We start from the raw sequence: 19,586 nt of genomic DNA on the forward strand, positions 1-19,586 counted from the left end.
CAATTTATTGCCCCCATTCTACATTCCTGACTTGTGAGTATTTACAGATGAAGGGACCAGCTTCTCAAAGCCCAGCATAGCTGCTGTAACTTTGTCATTGTCCTATGACTTCATGGAAACAGCTGCCATGAAGCCAGCAAATGACTAATAAAATCTTTCTGCCCACTCATTTCTAATGCTGTCGTTCTGGAACTCCAGAACAGCGACCATCTGGTCACAGTGCTTCCTTTAATGTAAAAGAGTAGCTGTATTGAAAACCTTATTTCTGAGAAAGCGCTGGAATTGGCCTTGCACTTATGAACCCCAAGCACAGAAAAACAAGTCATGTATTTCATCCAAGCAGTGATGAAATACCCTGGACGCCACCTACTTAGCTGTGCCTGTTCATGCAGGCAGGAGAGACAAATAGCAATCAATGCTGTGCTCCTAATAACTGCCACATTTATTGAGCACTCTCTGTGTATGTGCCAGACAATGTACAAAGCTCTCCGGATTATTCTGTGAGAGGTAAGTACTATTAGTGCATTCATTTCATAGGAAGAATAAATACAGACTTAAAGAAGTTAAGTAATTTTGCTCCGAACACACAGGTAGGCTTAGAACTAAATCTATCAGTTTCTATATGTTTACTGTAAACAATGGGTTATTTGAATTATTATTACAGTAAGGACTCATCCTAAGTGATGGCTAATATTTTAACTTGGTAAGTTGTAGGAGCAAGAAGCTTTGTGGGAGAATTCTTTTTAAAAAAAACCTTTAAATTTTTCATTTTGGAATAATTTTTGATTCAGTAAGAAAAATGCAAAATTAGCAGTGTTTCTGTACACTTTTCACTCAGCCTAGTTGGAATGATAACATTTTATATAATAATGCTATGTTTGTAATAAGAAATCTTCATTGATACCATACAATGAGTGCAACAAAAGACTATTCAGATGTGGCATGATTTTATTTGCAATTTTTTTCTTTCAATTCCTAATTTTATCATCTTTATATAGAACTCTTTTTATAGAATCTGTATTTTTACATGACGGGGAGTTGAGTGTGTTTTTCAATTGTGTTGTGTACTTAACCAACTCTGCCCTTGCCTGATGTTGGGAACTGTCTTAGTCACTTTCCTGGATGCTGAGTCACAATATCTGATGCCCTCAATTTAAAGCAGGAGAGGTTTATTTGGGCTCATGGGTTTTTAAGATTTCAGCCTGTAGTTGGCTGGATCCAAGGCAGAAACAGATGGTAGAAGGGCAGGCGGAGGAAAGCTGCTCAAATAATGGTGGCCAGGAAACGGGGAGAAGAGAGGAGCCGGGGAGGGAGATGCATCCTACCAGGTTACACCTCTTCTGAACAGGTCCACTTTCCAATAGCTTATTTAGCCACAGACCATAACAGAGGCTCCAAACATGAGGGGTTTGGGGTCAGGATGCAGCCCCACTCAGTGATAAGCAGTGAGAACCTTGTCCTTCTCCCCTTGCTGATCTTCTGCACTTCGAACCTAACCTGGCTCCTTTAGAGGAGTCTGTGTCACCTGAATTAATCATTCTGCCCCTGCTCTCAGGTGGTTCTCGCCAAGATCTGGCAACCTGACTCAGAATTCACAAGTTCCTACTGTCAATTCCTATGTCCCACATCCACTTCCCTTCAGGTTAGAATCTGATTGGCCCTCTCCAGCTGGACACTGGTGTTCTTGTGTTATTACTGCACTGTGCTCTGACTCTACATACCCTAGTATCCACAGCTCATTAGGAAGATCCCAAAGTCCCTGCTGTGATATTTAGTTTGTCCCACTTTATAGAACAAACAAAAACCTAAAGTGAGTGGTTCAGAATCAAATAACATGTTACCAGAAAACTAAGACTCAGGAAAAAAGGAACTTCTGAAGTGTCGTTTAGTCCTTAGGACAAGCACAGCTTAAAATCAAAAGCAAACAGAGATTAAACATCATAGAAGGATATAGTTTTGAAAAGAACTGAAAAGTCTTTTCTCTGGCAAATGACAGAAACTTTTAATCCACTTTTGGAAAGGAATGCTGTTATTAGTCACAGTATTTAAACTTGGGCTTTCACCAGGCAAAACACTTATTAAAATCAGACTTAACATGTCTGAAACAAATCTATCATGTTTTTTTTCCTGGTTTTTCCCTCAGTGTCCCAGGCACTGAGCTAAGGTAGTCAATGGTATCTTTTCGTCTCTCCCTGCTCACGTGCTGCTAATTGCTACATCCTGCCCTTTTACCTCTCTTCTCTGCTTTCTTTCCATTTTTACTGTCACTATTCTCTTCTTTAGGTCTTCTCAGAAGTGACTTGACCTAAATATCTCTTGTGTATGTGCAGCTAGGTTAATTTATGATGTCTAACCACTGTCGGGTCACTAATTTATTCACAAACTTCAATGACATTCCCATACCTACTGGGTGTAGAATAGACTCCCCCCGCCCCGCCTGGTTTTTGAGGTCCTCTGTACTCCCGCCCCTATTTCTAGTTACATCTGTAATTTGTTCATTGACACATACACTATGAGCAATCCATGTTAGTCTGTGCTTTGCTGTGAACATATGCTGCCACCAGGCATTTGCACATGCTATTTCTTCTGGCTGGAAGTGCTCTTCTACCCACACTCCCAATCTCAGTTTGTTGACATATAATATACCAGGGCTAACAAACTTTAGCCTCTGGGCCAAATACAGTCTGCAGCTTTCTTGTTTATTATAAACACAGACCCTCCTTGTTTAACCACTGAATTCCTCTTCTGAATAGGTCCTTAAATAAATTAGTCGCTAAATGAAGAATTGTATACAGCATGTAACTGCAATATTCAGAACAAAGAAATGGTCAAAGGGAATGCCAACTTTGCTTTTATTTGCATAACTCTTTCATGCAGTACTGTAATGTATAACATAACATAAAACTATAATCAACAAAAATCACAGTACTGTACTATAGAAGAAGCCACCGTAAGGCCACACTATTGCTCACATTCCTGTGTCCTAAGACTGAATGTGGGTCATAAGTCCGAGCGGTGGGTCCCAGGCCTGAACAGCATGGTTTGGTCGTAAGTCTGAGCAGCTATTAAACAAGTAGATCTTTAAACAAGTATTATCTGTAAAGTCATTGGAATACAGCCTCTTCCATTTATTTACGTACTGTCATATACCACATAATGACATACAAAGGTCCATCCATACGTTGGTGGTCCCATACGATCGGTCACCTAGTGACACTGTAGCCATCTTAGTCTGTTTAAATACACTGTTGTGGACTAGCTAGTGGTCAATTTGGAATGCCCACGTGAACTGAATCAGTGTGGTTTGGACATAGAAGACCCACGTGTTGGCATAAAAAGAGAACTGGAGGGGAAGATTGTGAGCTGTTGATTTTCTAGGAGAAGCTTCCTGCAGATGGTTTTCCTGATGCAAACTTGGCTGTTTTCATTGGAGGAGGAGCTCAGGGCCTCGCTGTTGCTAGGAATGGCTGCTGTTCTCATCAGGGGAGCTCTGATCTTCACCGTGAGCATCACTTCCTGGCTCTGATACAGATCCCTCAGTTTGGTGACACAAATCCTTCATCCCACCATGCATGTTTTCTGGCTTCTACCACTGGCCTTTGAGCCTTCCTTATACAGATCCTTGTTGCGGACAAGCATGAGACATTGCTGTGGGCTCTAGGCCACTGGCTGGACTCATGGAGGATGTTGCCTTGGATTCTAGGCCTTCAGCTGGACTTGTGTGGGACATTGCTATGGGATCCAGACCCTTGGCTGGATTCTTTGGGTCTCCAGTGTGTGGCTAGATCTCTTGCCCTCTTCTGCATTTGACTTTTTGGGTGACTATTATAAAATAATCCTATAAATTATTGTCATGTATTAAATCTATTCCCTTGCAAACTCAGACTGCAACATACACTCTATGATGTTTGCACAATGAAGAAGCCTTCTAATTCTCAGAATATATCTCTATTGTTCAGTAATAAACAACCATGTACTTCTGTCTGAATTTCCATAAGAATAGAAGTGAGTAATGGCAACAGATATTCTATAGCTTTCAAAGCACAAAAGATTTACTTTCTGGTCCTTTACCGAACACACCTGCTGTTCTATGCACTACCTCCCTAGTCAATATTGACTCTTTCAAATGAGTGTTCAATACAGTCTGTTTTAGCAAAAATGTGTGAGTGGCTATTGTGTGCTAAATATATGAAAACAGAAAAGATATAGACCTTTTCTCAAGAAGTTCACTGTCTAAAACTGATGACTGGAATTATGAACTGATGACTGATGACTTATAACTGGACTCCCTGTACAACATGAGTACTGAAATGACAGCAGCCCATGTAGAGATACCTGGTAGCATAGAATAGGGAAGATTAATTTCCTTGATGCAGTGAGATGATTGAAAAACCATGGTTAAAAGCTGATATTATATGTAGGAGTTTATCAAGGTGACAAGGGGTTGAAGTCATTCCAGACGCCACACACAAAGGCTTGGAGGGACGTGGTCTCTTGGAGAAGCCAAGGGAGAGAATGAGCTATGGAATTAGATTCACCTGGATTCTAATACTGACTCTTTTGCACATTAGCTGAGTGACTAAGGAAGTCTTTAGCTTCTGTTAGTCCATTTTCTCATCCTTGCAAAATTTACAGGAATTAACTGATACGACATAGCTCAAAGTTCGACACTGAGTGAATACACAGGAAAAATGAGTTCATGCTATGTAGGTTTGTGAACATTTGTTGAGCTTTTAAATCTGAGATTCTGAAGGTATTTTTTACAGCAGTCAGCCTGCTGTTTTATATGAAATTGAGACCAATGGATTACAACATGTTCGTTTTGTTCAAGCTTTTCCAGTTTGATGGTCATAAGTCAAATTTGTAACTTTCAAAGCGGTGACGTTTGTTTCTGACACTGTCTTTCTCCTCTCACAGTCCGATTCTAGTTCACTTTCCCCTCTCAGCAACATTCTCCTCCCTACCCTCCGGGTGTCCTGTTCTCTTGAAGATGTGGCCTTGATTTGTTGTTAGGATTAGCATTGTACTTTTATTTTTGGTAGGTTTGTGGAAAGAAATTTTAATAATCAGGAGTGGATCACTAGCGGAAGTTTAAGCACCAGAAGGAAGCCAATACAATATCAAGTCCTAGTCTTCCACCTACAAGGTCAGCTCTACAGCTTCTTGAAATAAGAGGACCCTAATCAAATCAGTCATAATGGCCATCATATATTTAAAATGAACTGTTCAACAGACACCCTGTAAGGCTGTGTCTATTTTTCACAATGCCCCTGCAGTTTGCTATTTCACTTTCACAGATGGGGAAACTGAGGCTCAAAGAGTTAGAAAAATTTGGGAAGGCCACAGGTCTGATTCCTAAGGTTTCTGACCTTTGATTGCCCTGTGGCTGGGAAGAAGGTGTAATCTTTTAAGCGTCTGCTTCTTGCTGAGCATTCTCCCTTTTAGCATTTTCCAACAGGGTATTCCTCAGAATACTGGCCCGAAGGCAAAGCTGGCTACACAATTTGCAGACTCTGATGCAGAGTAAAATAAGTCACAGTTCTGTGTTGAAAATGCAGAAGGAAAAAGTGCCACTAAAGAATTAAAAAGTAAGGCTTTTCTTTTGCCTTTATGGCTTCTGTCTTGGTTAGCCATATTTTACAAAAATTATTATTTAATAATCCTAAGTAAAGAAAAATTAAAATGTTTGAGTATTAGCATGAATTTTACTGCTCATTTTTATATTGTACAATGCTTTTGAAAAATGCAAATGGAAGGGCACATGCAGAATCATTAAAACACCACAATTCATGTTTTGTAGCTCATCTATGCATGTGTGTTGTGTGCTTATCAGAAGAATGGGTATCAGCCCTGTCGATGCCCCGGTAATACTTGAATGCTGTACTCACACTGTCTGCCTTCAGCTTACTGATGAGTAAGGAAGCTGGAGGGGAAGAAACTGTGGGCTGCCATATTTTTCCCTTTCTTTCTATGTCATCATTTTCAGTGAAAGCATTTGGCTAATACCAGGAAGCAACAGGAGTAAGAAATGATATAAGGGGATGCCTAAATTCTCTAGATTGTGCTTTATTTTTCTATTCATGGCATCTTCTGATGCAAAGAGAAAATGTAGACTCTTGGGGCTGCCATTTCTCTGGGCTCACTCTATTTTGAATGTCACTCGATAGGCACTCTCAGTCTTTCTGACCTTGCCTGCTCCAGGGCTCCCCCAGAATCCCGTGTTTCTGGGGCATCACAAATGCCACAGGCAAACAATAGCAAGCCATGGCAGACACAAATATTGCCCTGTATTTTTTGTTCTTAGACACGCTCCATTCTCCCATGAAATTTCACCGATGAAGCACGAGTTCTAAAATGAAATTATGATGTTTTCCAAGATGGCAGGAAGAGAGCACTAAATCAAGGGTGGAGCCCCTCCCAGCATAGGCCCACGAAGCTGGCCCTGCCTAGCAGATGCTAGAGGTGTGCTCAGGGCAGAGGGCTTCACAAGGTAAATAAATGGGGTGTGAATCTTTCCCTAAATCTCTTAGTATCGTTTAACTGCTTACCAACGTTGTTTCTACTAACAGTTCAAATCCAACTAAGAAACCCTCAACTGAGTCATGCTTTAAGGAGTAAAGGAAGAGGAGCCTCAGGCAGTTATTTCACTTGCTCAGGATCAAATCACCTTGCCCTGGTCTCACCCCAGAGTCTCACTGCAGACCCTGGCCTCCAGCGTACCTACAAGGCGTAACTCGCCTGAGTTTGCGCTTCCAAGGAAGTACTTTTAGAGTAGGTCTATAATTTAGTATAATACACAAGACAAAATTTTTCCAGTTACTTAATACTCTATTATTTGCCTGGTGCAAGCTTTGCTTTTGTTTAACAAGCACCAGCCAGGCAGCTTCTGCTATGAGTGAGGTCTTTCTGAGAAGTGGAAGAGTGCAAAGGCAAAGATAGCTTTGCTCTTGACCTAAGCCAGACAGTCTACTGCCTTCTGAAACTAGGACTTTGTTGTAAATGTACCATTTACTTAGCCAGACTCTGTCTCAGTGCAAAGGTCCTGGATTCAATCCCCAGTGCTGCAAAAAATAATAAATAAATAAAATTTAAAAACATTCTCATCTGCTCCTTCCTTCTGTTTCTTTCTGTTCCACAAGTGTGGTTTGTGAGATAAATATAAGGGCAAATGCCCTGTGGTTATTATCCTACATCAGCCTCCAAACTCTATTTGAAAGGGTAACTTTTGAAAACACAGTGCACCCTATATTCAAGTAAATAATGTCCTCCCCATTATCTTGAATGTTTGGCCAAAATTTTCAAAACTCTCTAACTATGATTTTCTAACTAATTTCCAGATTCAACCCAAAAAAGTTATATAAGGTTTCAGTATCTGTAGGTTCTCCCATTTCCCTTAATTCTTAGCCTCTTCACTACCCTGACATTCTCTTGTCTTGACTTCTTAACCCCTTTCCTTAAAAGCACTCTTTATCTCAGGCCAAAGGTGCAGAACAAATCCAGGTCTAAATGTGAATGAGCAAATGATTAGGCATGAATGGCTACAGAGCTGCAGACATACTTTAATATTACTACTGTGCAATGGTTCAGGTTTGAAGAAGGTGGATTGGGAAATTATAATGAAAAGGATGCTCTTTCCTAGAGAAAGTCACAGTGGTAATTGAATAAAGGGAGAGGAAGGCATAGCCCTGTATTTGCCATCACTTTTGTCTGTGACTTGGGAAGTTGGATTATCATCAGTTCCTCTTCATCGTGGCCAAAGCCCACATTATTAACAGTCCATATTATTAGTCATTCATTCATTCATTTGTTGTGTCCATTATTACAACAAATGTCTTCTTATCATTTGTCAATTACTGTTCTAAACTTGGAAAATACAACAATGATCAAGACATAGCCCCTCCCCTCTGGGCAGTATTTTCAATAAAAGAAAGTAAGTGTAAACGGGACATGCTAGCAAGTTTTACCTGGAATATTAGGGAAGACATTCACAAACAAGACATAGCTAGATATCTTCTCACTGGGTTTCAAATTTTACACTAGCACCTGATTTTGAATGCCTGAGACAGATAAGAATCTACATTTCAAGGCAGTATCACAAGTGATTTCATTTATTTTTTTTCTTTTGATGATGCCAGGGATAAACACTAGGCCTTATGCAAGCTAAGCAAATACTTTATCACTGAGCTAAAACTCTCAACCCTCACAGGTGATTTTAATGCAGCGATCTTCAGAGGACTCTCCAAAAACTAGCTGTCTAAGCTGTATTATATTTCCATTTGTGTCATTTGTGGAAAACAAAATACAGTATTAATTATTCTTTACAATAAAGGGGGCATAATTCACTTTTTTCTTTTTTTTAAATGTACAACTTTATTATCATTCACTAAACACACATATACAAAAATTAAAATTATTCAAAGAAAAGCAATGCAAGAGAAAAAACTATAATAATATTCAAATATAATAGAACTCAACCAAAGCAAAACTGAAAAGTACTTAAACATTTTTCCATATAATTTAAAAAAAACTCAAGCATTAACAAGACATCAAAGGTTATGATTTGTTTTTAAAAGATTTTCAAAACTAATATTGAACAAATAGTGGTCTGGAAAAAAAAATTCTAATTAGCTAGTAGACTCCACATAGGCCAAATTTTTTAAATTTAAATTTCAATATAGTCATGTGACATGTGATGGAAATATAATCTGAGAAATATGTTAGAGAATTTCATCCATGTGTATCACAAAGTACCACACAGAGTGCCAACTTCTAAGTGCAAACTGAAAAGGTATATGTCAATCATCTGTGATGGCCACTTGATATTATCTAAATACGCAGTTAAACATGAGATACATGAGGCTACCACTGGCATAGCAGCACACTGTTTTCCAGTAAACTCTTTTATATAAGTAGGATTATGCTTTTAAGGATGAAAAGCACAGCATGTTATGATAAGTACCTAAAACAGTAACAGTCATTCAACACACTATCGAGTACCGTGTACTATACATAGTTGTATGTGCTTTCTCTGATCTCCTTTGATCTCAGTGACTCTTCCTTCCCAACCCACTGATGAGCTCCAGCCTAGTTTCTATCTATATCTCTTCCTATAATTTTAAACACAATCTATATATGGATTCTTTCTAGATTCCAGCCTGTAACTCTGATCTCTCCCCTTCCCCTCCTGCCACCCCTACCCGTTTGAACCTTTTCTTCCTATTTAAAATTATCAATTATTCATTTTAATCCTTAATTACCTTTTCAGTTTCTCACACTAGAGAAACTATTCAGTATTCACACGTGTGTCCTTTTAATTTCACTTAAGAGGATGGCCTCAATATGCATCCATTTAGCTATAAATGTCTCTAGTTTCCCATTCTTTATGACTAATACTCCATTTTATATATTAAAAAAAACACATCTTCTTTATCCAGTTTCCAGCTGATGGGCACTTGGGCTGTTTCCAAGCTTTAGCTATTGCAAACTGTGCCGCTATAAACATGGGTGCACATATATTGCTGTGGCATAATTCTTTTAATTCTTTGGGGAAGATCCCCAGCAGGGGAATAGCTGGGTCAAATGGGACTTCCAGTCCTAGTTCTTTGAGGTATCTCCATACTGATTTCCACAGTGGTTGCACCAGTCTGCACTCCCACCAACAATGGAGGAGTGTTCCTTTCTCCCCACAACCCGGCCAGCATTTGTTATCGGTTGATTTCTTGATAACAGCCATTCTTTCTGGGGTGAGGTGAAATCTCAGTGTTGTTTTCACCTGCATCTCTCGAATAACCAGTGATGTTGAACATTTTTTCATATATTTATTTGTTGCTTTTACTTCTTTGCCTGAGAAATGTCTGTTCATTTCAGATGCCCATTTTTGTACTGGATCTTTGAATTTGGGGGGTCTGATTTTTTTTCAATTCTTTATATATTCTAGATAGTAGTCTTTTGTCTGAGGTACAGCTGCTGAAATTTTTTCCCACATTGTAGGTTGTCTCTTAGCTCTGTTGGTGATTTCTCTTGCAGTGCAGAAGCTTCTTAATAAGATGAGATCTCAGTTGTTGATTCTTTGAGCTAGTTCCTGTGCTACTGAGGTTTTGTTCATAGTCTTTTCCTATGCCAATGTTTTCAAGAGTTACCTATCTTCCAGAAAATTTAATGTTTCTGTCTTAATATTTAGATCTTTAATCCACTTCAATCTTAGTTTAGTGCACGGTGATAGGTATGGGTCTAGTTTTAATCTTTGGCGGGTTGAAATCCAGTTTTTCCAACACCATTTATTAAAGAGGCTATCTTTCCTCCAGTGAGGGTGTTTGGCTCCTTTGTCAAAGATGAGGTGTCTGAGTATGTCTGTAGTTGTTTCTGCATCTTCTAATCTATTCCACTGATCCTCGGGTCTGTTTCCTTGGCAGTACCATGCTGTTTTATCACAGTAGCTTTGTAGTATAGCTTCAAATTGGGGATTGTAATACTCCCAGCCATGCCTCTGTTGCCTAGAATTGCTTTTGCTACTCTAGGTCTCTTCTGGTTCCAAATGAATTTTTGGATTGTTTTCTCTAGTTCTGTGAAGTATATTGTTGGAATTTCAATTGGCATTGCATTAAATTTATATAGCAGTTTTGGAAGTATGACCATTTTCACTACATTGGTTCTTCCTACCTAGGAACAAGGGATGTCTTGCCATTTTCTTATATCCTCCTTGATCTCCTTTTTCAGAGTGCTGTTGTTTTCAGTGTAGAGGTCTTTTGCTTCCTTTGTTAGATTGATTCCTAGATATTTCATTTTTTTGGATGCCATTGTAAAAGGAATTGTTTCCCTAATTTCTCTCTCAGTGAGTCTATTATTTGTGTATAAAAAGGCTATTGGAGGACTGGGGATTTAGCTCAGTGGTTTTGCTGCCTGCCTCGCAAGTGCAAGGACTCGAGTTCAATCCCTGGTTCCCCCCACCCCCCCCAAAAAAAGGCTATTGTTTTTTGAGAGTTGACCTTATATCCAGCTACTCTACTGAACCTGTCAATTAAGTCTAGAAGTCTTTTGGCCGAGTATTTTGGGTCTTCTATGTAAAGTATCATATCATCAGCAAATAATGACAGTTTAACTTCTTCCTTTCTTATTTTTATTCCTTTTATTTCTTTCTCTTTTTTAATTGCTGTGGCTGTTTCCAGAATAATATTGAACAGGAATGGTAACAGTGGGCATCCTTGTCTTGTTCCTGATTTTAGCATGAAAGTTTTCAGTTTTTGACCATTTAGTATGATGTTGGCTGCTGGTTTTTCATAGATAGCCTTAATGACGTTGAGATAAAGACCTTCTATTCCAATTTTCTGTAGGGCTTTTATCATGAATGGGTGTTGGATTTTGTCGTATGTCTTTTCTACATCTATTGAGATGATCATATGGTTTTTTTCCTTGACTCTGTTAATGTAGCGTATTACACAATTCATTTTTTATTTTTAATTGACAATAATTGTTCATATTTATAGAATACAGTATAATAATTCAATACATATATACTAGGTGTAATGATCAATTCAGAGTAATTAGCATTTTTATGTCCTTAAGCATTTATCATTTCTTTTTTTGGGAAACTTTTGAACTTCTCTCTTCTAGTTCTTTAGAAAATACATAACAAATTGTTGTCAACTACAGTCACCCTGCAGTGCTATAGAATACTGCAACTTATTTCTCTTACCTGTATGAGTCCTGATAAAAAACAATGGTGAATGTTTAAATTTTTAAAAAAATTTATTACAATTAGAGACACACTGGTATTAATCTCCCTCAAAAATTTCCCCCTCACTTTGAACATAATTATTTCATGCTTCTTGCCACTTTCTGAAGCAGTTCTGGAAGTACTCTTTCCTGAATGTCTTTAGTTGTCCTGTCTTGGCTACCTACTTGTCCTGAATCGACTCAAAACCTTTACCTTCCATGGTTATTTTGACTTTGGGGAACCACTAGACATCTCACAGTTGCATATCCTGTGAAGAAGGTGGTTGGGACACATCACAATGTTTTTATAAACCTGCCTTTCTGGATGGTACTGGGTAGCAGCATTCATTGTACTTTTGATCCCACCTTGTAGATTCACTCATGAAAGAATTTCTAGAACAATTTCAGAAAGCTGCAAGAATGATAAGTGTGTTTGAAGCAAAGAGGAGTATTTTGGGGGATATCTTTTACTGTAATAATTTTTACATTTTTTATTTAATCATTTACATTATTTATATCACACCTCATATACTGGTACCCACAATCCAACCTCCTACTCTCCCTGTCTTCTCTCTACAACCTCTTGTGACCACTATTCTAACTCTTTACTTCTATGAAATCAACAGTTTCAGCTTCCACATATGACTGGCAACATTCAGAATTTTCTTTCTGTGTGTGGCTGGTGTCACTTAATATATTATAATGTCCTCTAGTCCTCCATGACGAAAATGCAAAATTTGATAATATCTTCCAGAGAAAGTCATCCCTAATTTTCATTTTTCTTCTGTGAACAGAGTATGAAGTTTATCATGATATTCAGCAGTCATTTTTTGAAGAGGCTAAAAGTTGCCATACTGTTTGCCTCAAGACCCATCATTATTATGAAGACTGGAGCCAGATTAATAATCAACAAAATATTTTTGTAAAGGTAATCATGTTTTCTCATGTGAATTTGGAAATGGAATGTGCATAATATAATAAGGTGGCACTCTATGGATTAGACCATTTTTACTTTATCAAGATATTTCAGTCAATTTCTTTCACTTGGTGATTTTTTAAAAAAAATATGTGGGTGTTTAATAATATTTTAAAGAAATACTCTTAGAAACATTGAAGTTGACATTTTTGAATTAGCATTTTATTAGAACATAATCTAATTTATAAATCCAAACCATGAAGGACTCAGTAAATAATTATAATCTTCAAGGAGCTTCAAATCCACCTTAATGGGACCACATTAACTAACCAACCAGAAGCCACATTTAAATTTTTAAACAGTGCACTAAATAATTAAACAGCATAACAAATTATGTTTTGAATAACTGTCACAGCCTAATTTTTTGAGCACTCTTAAAAAAACTATAAATGGTTCATTAGAGATACTTTTGAAGCCAAAAATGCTAATGTAAGTCACATGGAACTCCTAAAAGGAACTTGGCATCAAACAGAGAAAAACTTGCTGTTGGAAATAGCAGAGTAAACAAAAACTCGATCAACGTGGCTATAACTGAAGCTTCTGTACATAGACACAGCAGACTTTAATGGTAAACATATCGATGATTTTAATTTCTTCTTTTCCATCAGTTTTACATGTCTTTGTTTAATCAATTTCATGATCAATTTCACTACACTACCTTTCTATGTTGATGATTAAAAATGTCCTTCATTGGGCCGGGGATTTAGCTCAGTGGTTTCTCTGCCTGCTGTGCAAGCACAAGGACCCGAGTTCAATCCCTGGTACCAAAAAAAAAAAGTCCTTCATGACTTTTGAAACACAAGGCCAGGGGCTACAGAAAACACTATCAGTCTTTGCATCCTATTTCTCATTTTTGTTGACACAAATTCCTTTGTCGTACAACTGAAAGAAAATTGTAAGATATTTTATGATGACTGACAGTGTGCCTGTTTCTTGGTACATTTTTCCCTGGAATGTTTGAGAAATTTGAATGTAGTGTTGCTATTTCCATCATTCAGTATTCCAAGTAACATTAAGTATAGTCAAAACTCATCATTTACATGGTGTAGATGTTTTCGCCTTTTCTGCAGTGGCTTTTCTTTCTTGGTTTTTAAAAAATACTGTATTTCTATTTACATGTCTTCAATTCCATCCTACATAATACATCATCTTTAGCTGAGAGGACTTAATGGCAAAATTCCTATAATTACACAAGACTATACATTTTATAGAGTGTGCCTAATCGTATTTTGTAAAGAACAGAATGTTCCAGGGTTCTTTGTTTTGAGGTTGAGCCAGATGAAAGCCTAGTCCAAGAAACCTAGAAAGACTTATCTCCAAAACAATCAGCTTCAAGTCTGTTCATCAGCATTGCAGCCCACCTGAAAAGTGAACCCTAGTAGCAGGAACTTGAATTTATCGCACCAGTTCAGTGAAAACAATTGCTTAATCCAGTGACCATAGCGGTTAAGTCTTTTGTTTGACTGGGCAAGAAAGGCAGAGTTTGAAGCAAACGGCATCAGCAAACTTGATTTCTCTTTCCAGTTATTACTACCCATTGTGTGGCTTGGAAAAAGAATGTCACTCCTCTGTGCTTCAATTTTCAAAAAGTGATAGGAATGATAATCAATCATCCCTAACATTCCTCCTAGCTGGAAAATTCAGTAAGTTACTTAAAGCAGTTGTTCTACTAGCATCACTAAAAGGCAATTCACAGGGAGGCTGGAGATGTAGCTCAGTGGTAGAGGGCAGTTGCCCAGTACACACGAGGCCCTGGCTCTGATCCCTAGCATGGGGAAAAAAAGACAATCCAGGAAAAGTGATGAACGAAGGACTCAAAGACCTTTGCTTATTGCCACTCACTCACTGCTACTTGTTTGAAATGACTGGCTCATGCCAGGCACCCAGTTTACTCATTCATAGGTTGACATTGTCACAATATCCTTGGCTAAGGGACAAAATGAAACCCACTCTAACCTTTCTAAATGAACTCTCCAATACCTTCTAAGGCAGCTGGTTCAAAACATGAGATTCAGATTGGGGAATATTTCAGTAGACCAGCTTCTTCCTCCTCCTTGTAAGTCTTGAAAAGATAAACAGAAGATACTGGGTGGTAGGGAGGCTCTCATTACCATCTGTGAATATGGATACAGCTGCAGGTGCTGGGGTCTGTGAATTCAAAATCTGCACCACCAATCAAGCAAAAGAAGAACATTGTCACACATAACATGTGAAAACTATATTCCACAAACATTTCTTAGTCTGTGTGGCTATGAGTGAGTGTGTGTGTGTGTGTGTGTGTGTGTGTGATTTGAGTTTAACAAAACGAGTTGCAATCTTCAGAATGCAATGGAGTATGGCTGCTTCAATTAATGTTAAACGTAGAAAATTTAGAGGTAGGCTAGTTTTAAATTTCAGCTCTAATTTCGTACCAGAGGGGAGTTGACATTGGTTATTTTCTGTCGTATGTTAGCTTAGTGTGTCATTCTAAAACAGTTCCTCATATGAAATGAATATTTTAAGAGACCTAACCCACCCAACACATCTATGATTCCCATTCTGATTTTCCTCTTGGATTATGTGTAGTGTTTGGGGCCTGAGAAATATCATAAAGTTTGCCACAGCTCAGATTCCATAGACAACATAGAGCGGACTAAAATTTAAATTGGAGTTGAAAGTGTAATATTTGGAAACCAGGAGAAAATAAAAATATATCTTTCACAAAAGTATTTCTCAGAGGCCAATGTGGGAAAACAAGAAGTCCTGTGATTTGATTTCACTTGACTTGGGCTGGTTTTTACTCCCAGTTCTAACATAAACTCTAAACTTGGAAAACTAACTTTCATTTCAAATGCACTCATTTCTTCCTCCTGTAAAATTGTGTGATAATACATCTCCTGCCTAGTCACAAAAGTAGTGTTAAAGTAAAAGGACAAAAATGATATAAAATATCATTAGCCCAAAAAAGTAGGATTGGACATCAGTGAAACAAGGCTGTACTGAAACGTATTCTTTAGTAGCTCTGTCTAATGAGATATGGTCATTAAAATTGTCACCTGGGGATTCACTTATTCCAGGTATAATTAACAGCATCTAAAAAGGATTTTTGATGAGGTGAATAGCTGACCAGATATACTATGGACCAAGAATGAGAAACAGTTGTAAGTTAATTATGTAATAAATAATAGAAGTGTGGGGCTAGTGTTAATTTACCCTCCAACTCACTGAGGAGTTGATCGTTTCTCTGCTTTATGTGATCTGGAAACTTTATCTTCCCATCTCATGATTTTGGAATGCTCGTCCTCTGTGTTTTACAGAATTATCTAGATTGGTTGAAACAGTTGGTTCCCTGTATCAGACCATTTCCACTTTACCAATTACTTCTGGATTCCATGTAATTTGCACTGGTAAGTTCAAGTCTCTTAATTCTTTGGTGCTATGGTTTAGATCTGAACTGTCCCCCAAAAGTCTCCCGTGTTTGGAAGGTGTTTGGATCATGAGGGTGCTGGAGTCTTTAGTGGATTGGTCCATTATTGTGAGTGTCAGGTATTGTCTCCCAGTGATGAGGTGCTGACCAATACACTTGGGAAACTTGAATGCTGGTTAATTCCTGTTGGGAAGGTTGCTTCTGTTCTTGATTGGTTCTTAATGTGCTTCCAGTCTTGATTGGATCTATTTACTTTTATGCCTCCTGTGCTTTACAGGTTCTGTGGGCTCCCTAGACAGTAATATCACTTATGCAGCATTCCATATAAGGAATGTTTAACTTACCTCTCTGTGGAGGGAAGCTGCTCACCTCATGGCAGCAGAGAGTGAGACAGGAAGGGACCAGAGACAAAATAACCCCGTGAGGGAGGGCTTACCTCCAGTGATGTGTTTCCTCCAGCCAGGTCCCATCTCTGGAAGTTTTCACCACCTCCTAACAGCACATTAAGCTACTAAACTTTTCAACTGACAAGAGCAGAGCTCTCATGATCCAATGAATTTCCCAAATTTCCATCTCTGAACACAGCTGCATTGGGAACTAAGCCTTTAACACATGAGTCTTTGGAGGAATTTAAGATTCAAACCATAGCACTTTGTTACTATTATCATTAAACCATTATTTAGTTAGTGCCTACTATGTTTCAAGCACTTTAAACATGAAATCTCATATAATTCTCATAAAGACTCCAATAAAGCATCTCATTTTACAGATGCATAAATGCACATATAAAGATGTAACCTTTCCAAGGTAACACAGCCAGCTGTGGTCAGAGCCAAGTTTTAATCCCAGTTCTCATTGCTATATGCCAAAACCCTTGATTTAATCACACGCCTCCATCATGCTTTTTGCCCACACCAACTGTGGTCACTTTTTTTTTTTTTTGAGACAAAATCTCACTTCGTAGTCAAGCTAGCCTCCTGCCTCAGCCTCCTGGGTGCTGGGATTACAGGCGTACACCTTTATGCCCAGCTATTTTTCACTTATTGATGTTTATTTTTAAGGCAGTTTATTTTAAATTAAAGTTCTTCCTTAAATATAAGGTTTGAGTTCTATTTTTAATATTCAATTGCTTTTAGTAACAATTTTTACTAATGTAGGATCGAATTTTCCCTTAGAAAAAGTATTATCAGTATCTGTTTTTATCATTGTAAATTCTGAGTGAGAACTGGTATCAAAGAGCATTTAATTAATGCCCGAATTGCCTGTATAGCACCTAATAAGGCTCACTTCCACTTCAACAAAACATTTCCAAGGTCTGCAGTCATCCCATTCCAGCCTTGGACAGTGGAAATTTTGCCTTTGGTTAAAGAGCAAAAATGTCAGTATTAGATTCTGGAGTCGTCAGCGCAGGCAAGACATATACAATCAATATCTGGATGTGTGACTAGGATTAGCATTGAGAAATTTCTTTTATCTTTTCCTCACTGGTTGAGTCTGTTAGTCACTAAAATAAAGAAATGCAGACTCACAAGGGTTTACAATTTCACCCTTTGCCTTTTTCTCCCAAGGTAGAAGAATCTACTTTGACCTGTCCCATTCAGAAAGACTCAGCTTTATAACCACAGCAGACCAATGGACCTTTACTGATGATTAGTAATGATAACAAGCCAACATTTCTTTATATCCCATCAGGTACAGTGTTAAGGACTTTTAAGGCATCTTTTTATTTAATCCCATGAAAAGGAAATACCACTTACGGATGTGATGAGGACTCTAGAAGATAAGACAGAAAGAACACTGAAAACCACGCCCATCTGGGTGCACATTAAGCCTTGGTGAAGAAGGTGGCCATGATTATAATCAGTTACTTCCTTTCTTTTAAAAGGGGAAGTGGGAGTAGGCTGGTAATGGATGATTGACCTCAATATTAACTCACATATTTTACCTGATACTATTTCTAATCTTCTGCGAAACTCTATCCAGTCCTGTACAGATTCTCTTAAGTGATTTCAACATGAATTATTCTCTTTCACTGCTGATCTAGGCTTGTTTTGGGTAAGAGGCCGATTTGAAAGCTTAGCACAAAAAGAAGAGAACACACCGACAATAATAAAGAGCAAGGCTGGCCCAGCATGATCAGCGACTTGCCTCTAACGTGCTGAGGCAACAGCTGCACTATTTGAACACCAGGAACAAACAAGCCACAGCAGCTCCTGCAAGACGATGATGTGCATTTCAGTAAGAGTCCAGACAATCTATTACAGGGAGACAAGGGGATCAGCCCATTAACACTCAGCATTCTCGGCTTGTTTACTGAGAAGCTGGAGGAAGAAGGCTGTGACTAGCAAAAAATGGTTCAATAGCAAACTTAATCTTGATGTGCAACTTCCTTCACTGAATCCAAGAATTTCCACCCAGCAGTGATCTTGACTTATAGTAATGCTTTCCCAAGTCTCATCTCTAGTGGGTGAAGGGGGGGGGGGGGCGGCTCTGCTTTCCTTTAACTTGACGCCAAGAATGTCAGCCGGTGGTAGGTCATCTTTTCAGTTAATTAATTATAGTATGTGATATTGGAAATGGCATATAAGAAAATAAAGGAGCTTGTTACTTTTCTACATTCTAATTAACTGTATATTTGTTAAAATGCTTCAAATTAGCACAATCTTGATGGAAACTTACCTACTAATAAACCTTTCATAATGGTTCAGCATTTCCAAGACTACTTAGGGTAGACTTCATAGCCCTCCTAATAGGGTGAACTGGTAATTTCTTGTGCAGAAATTAGGAAATCAGAAATATAACCAGAAACCTGTGAAAATTGGAGGTAACAGCGAAAGGAAATTTTGACTTCCTACTGTGTGGATTAGGCATTTAATTTTGTAAAGAAAAACAAAATTTGTTCACTTTTTAAAAATTAAAATATACACGTTTATCAGTTTAAAAATTAAATTATGACAACAAATTGTTTAGTAGCATTTCTTACTCCCTTGCCCCCAAATTCATTCCCTACTTTCAACATTCTTAAGTCTCTTATATTATTTATTCCTATATTTATACCCAGTATATTTTAACACTATTTCTTGATTATCTTTAAAACTTATAGACATTGACTATCAAATGATGACTTCTCTAGAGAAAATGAGAATTTATTTCTATTATTTCAAAGCCATTACCTATGTACCCAAATGTAATTATAAACAAATTTTTTGTAGTTAAATAAGAAAAATAAGAACAGGGCTAATCTGGGCTGTAAAAATGAAAGACAATAATGATTTCTTTATTTGGCTAAAGACCTATTTACTTGACATTACCATCAAGACAGCAAGCAAGCAAAGCAAAGATGCATCTAAGCTTCAAGCTACAGGAGTGTGGACACTGGCCCTAGGTGTCCCCTTCAGCAAGGCCTGAGTTCAGGGTCTTAGCGAGTCACACATGGTAAGGACTCATCTAGATCAGACAGCAGGCCTGAGAGTCGCTGCTGTTCAGCATGTT

At 38.1% G+C, this 19,586-nt stretch overlaps 1 long non-coding RNA gene across 1 annotated transcript; it reads left to right on the forward strand.

Annotated features, from left to right (window-relative positions):
* Window positions 1-391: 391 nt before the first annotated feature.
* LOC110349134 (uncharacterized) lies at window positions 392-19,092 on the forward strand. The gene is made up of 4 exons (XR_002394887.2): window positions 392-507; window positions 12,507-12,640; window positions 15,985-16,074; window positions 17,663-19,092. It is a non-coding gene; the product is annotated as an uncharacterized LOC110349134 (long non-coding RNA).
* The last annotated feature ends 494 nt before the right edge of the window (window positions 19,093-19,586 follow it).

This window comes from Heterocephalus glaber, unplaced genomic scaffold (assembly GCF_053883595.1).
Source record: "Heterocephalus glaber isolate CG9 unplaced genomic scaffold, H.glaber_assembly_v1.0 deba00001572, whole genome shotgun sequence".
In the NCBI taxonomy this organism is placed as follows: Eukaryota; Metazoa; Chordata; class Mammalia; order Rodentia; family Bathyergidae; genus Heterocephalus; species Heterocephalus glaber.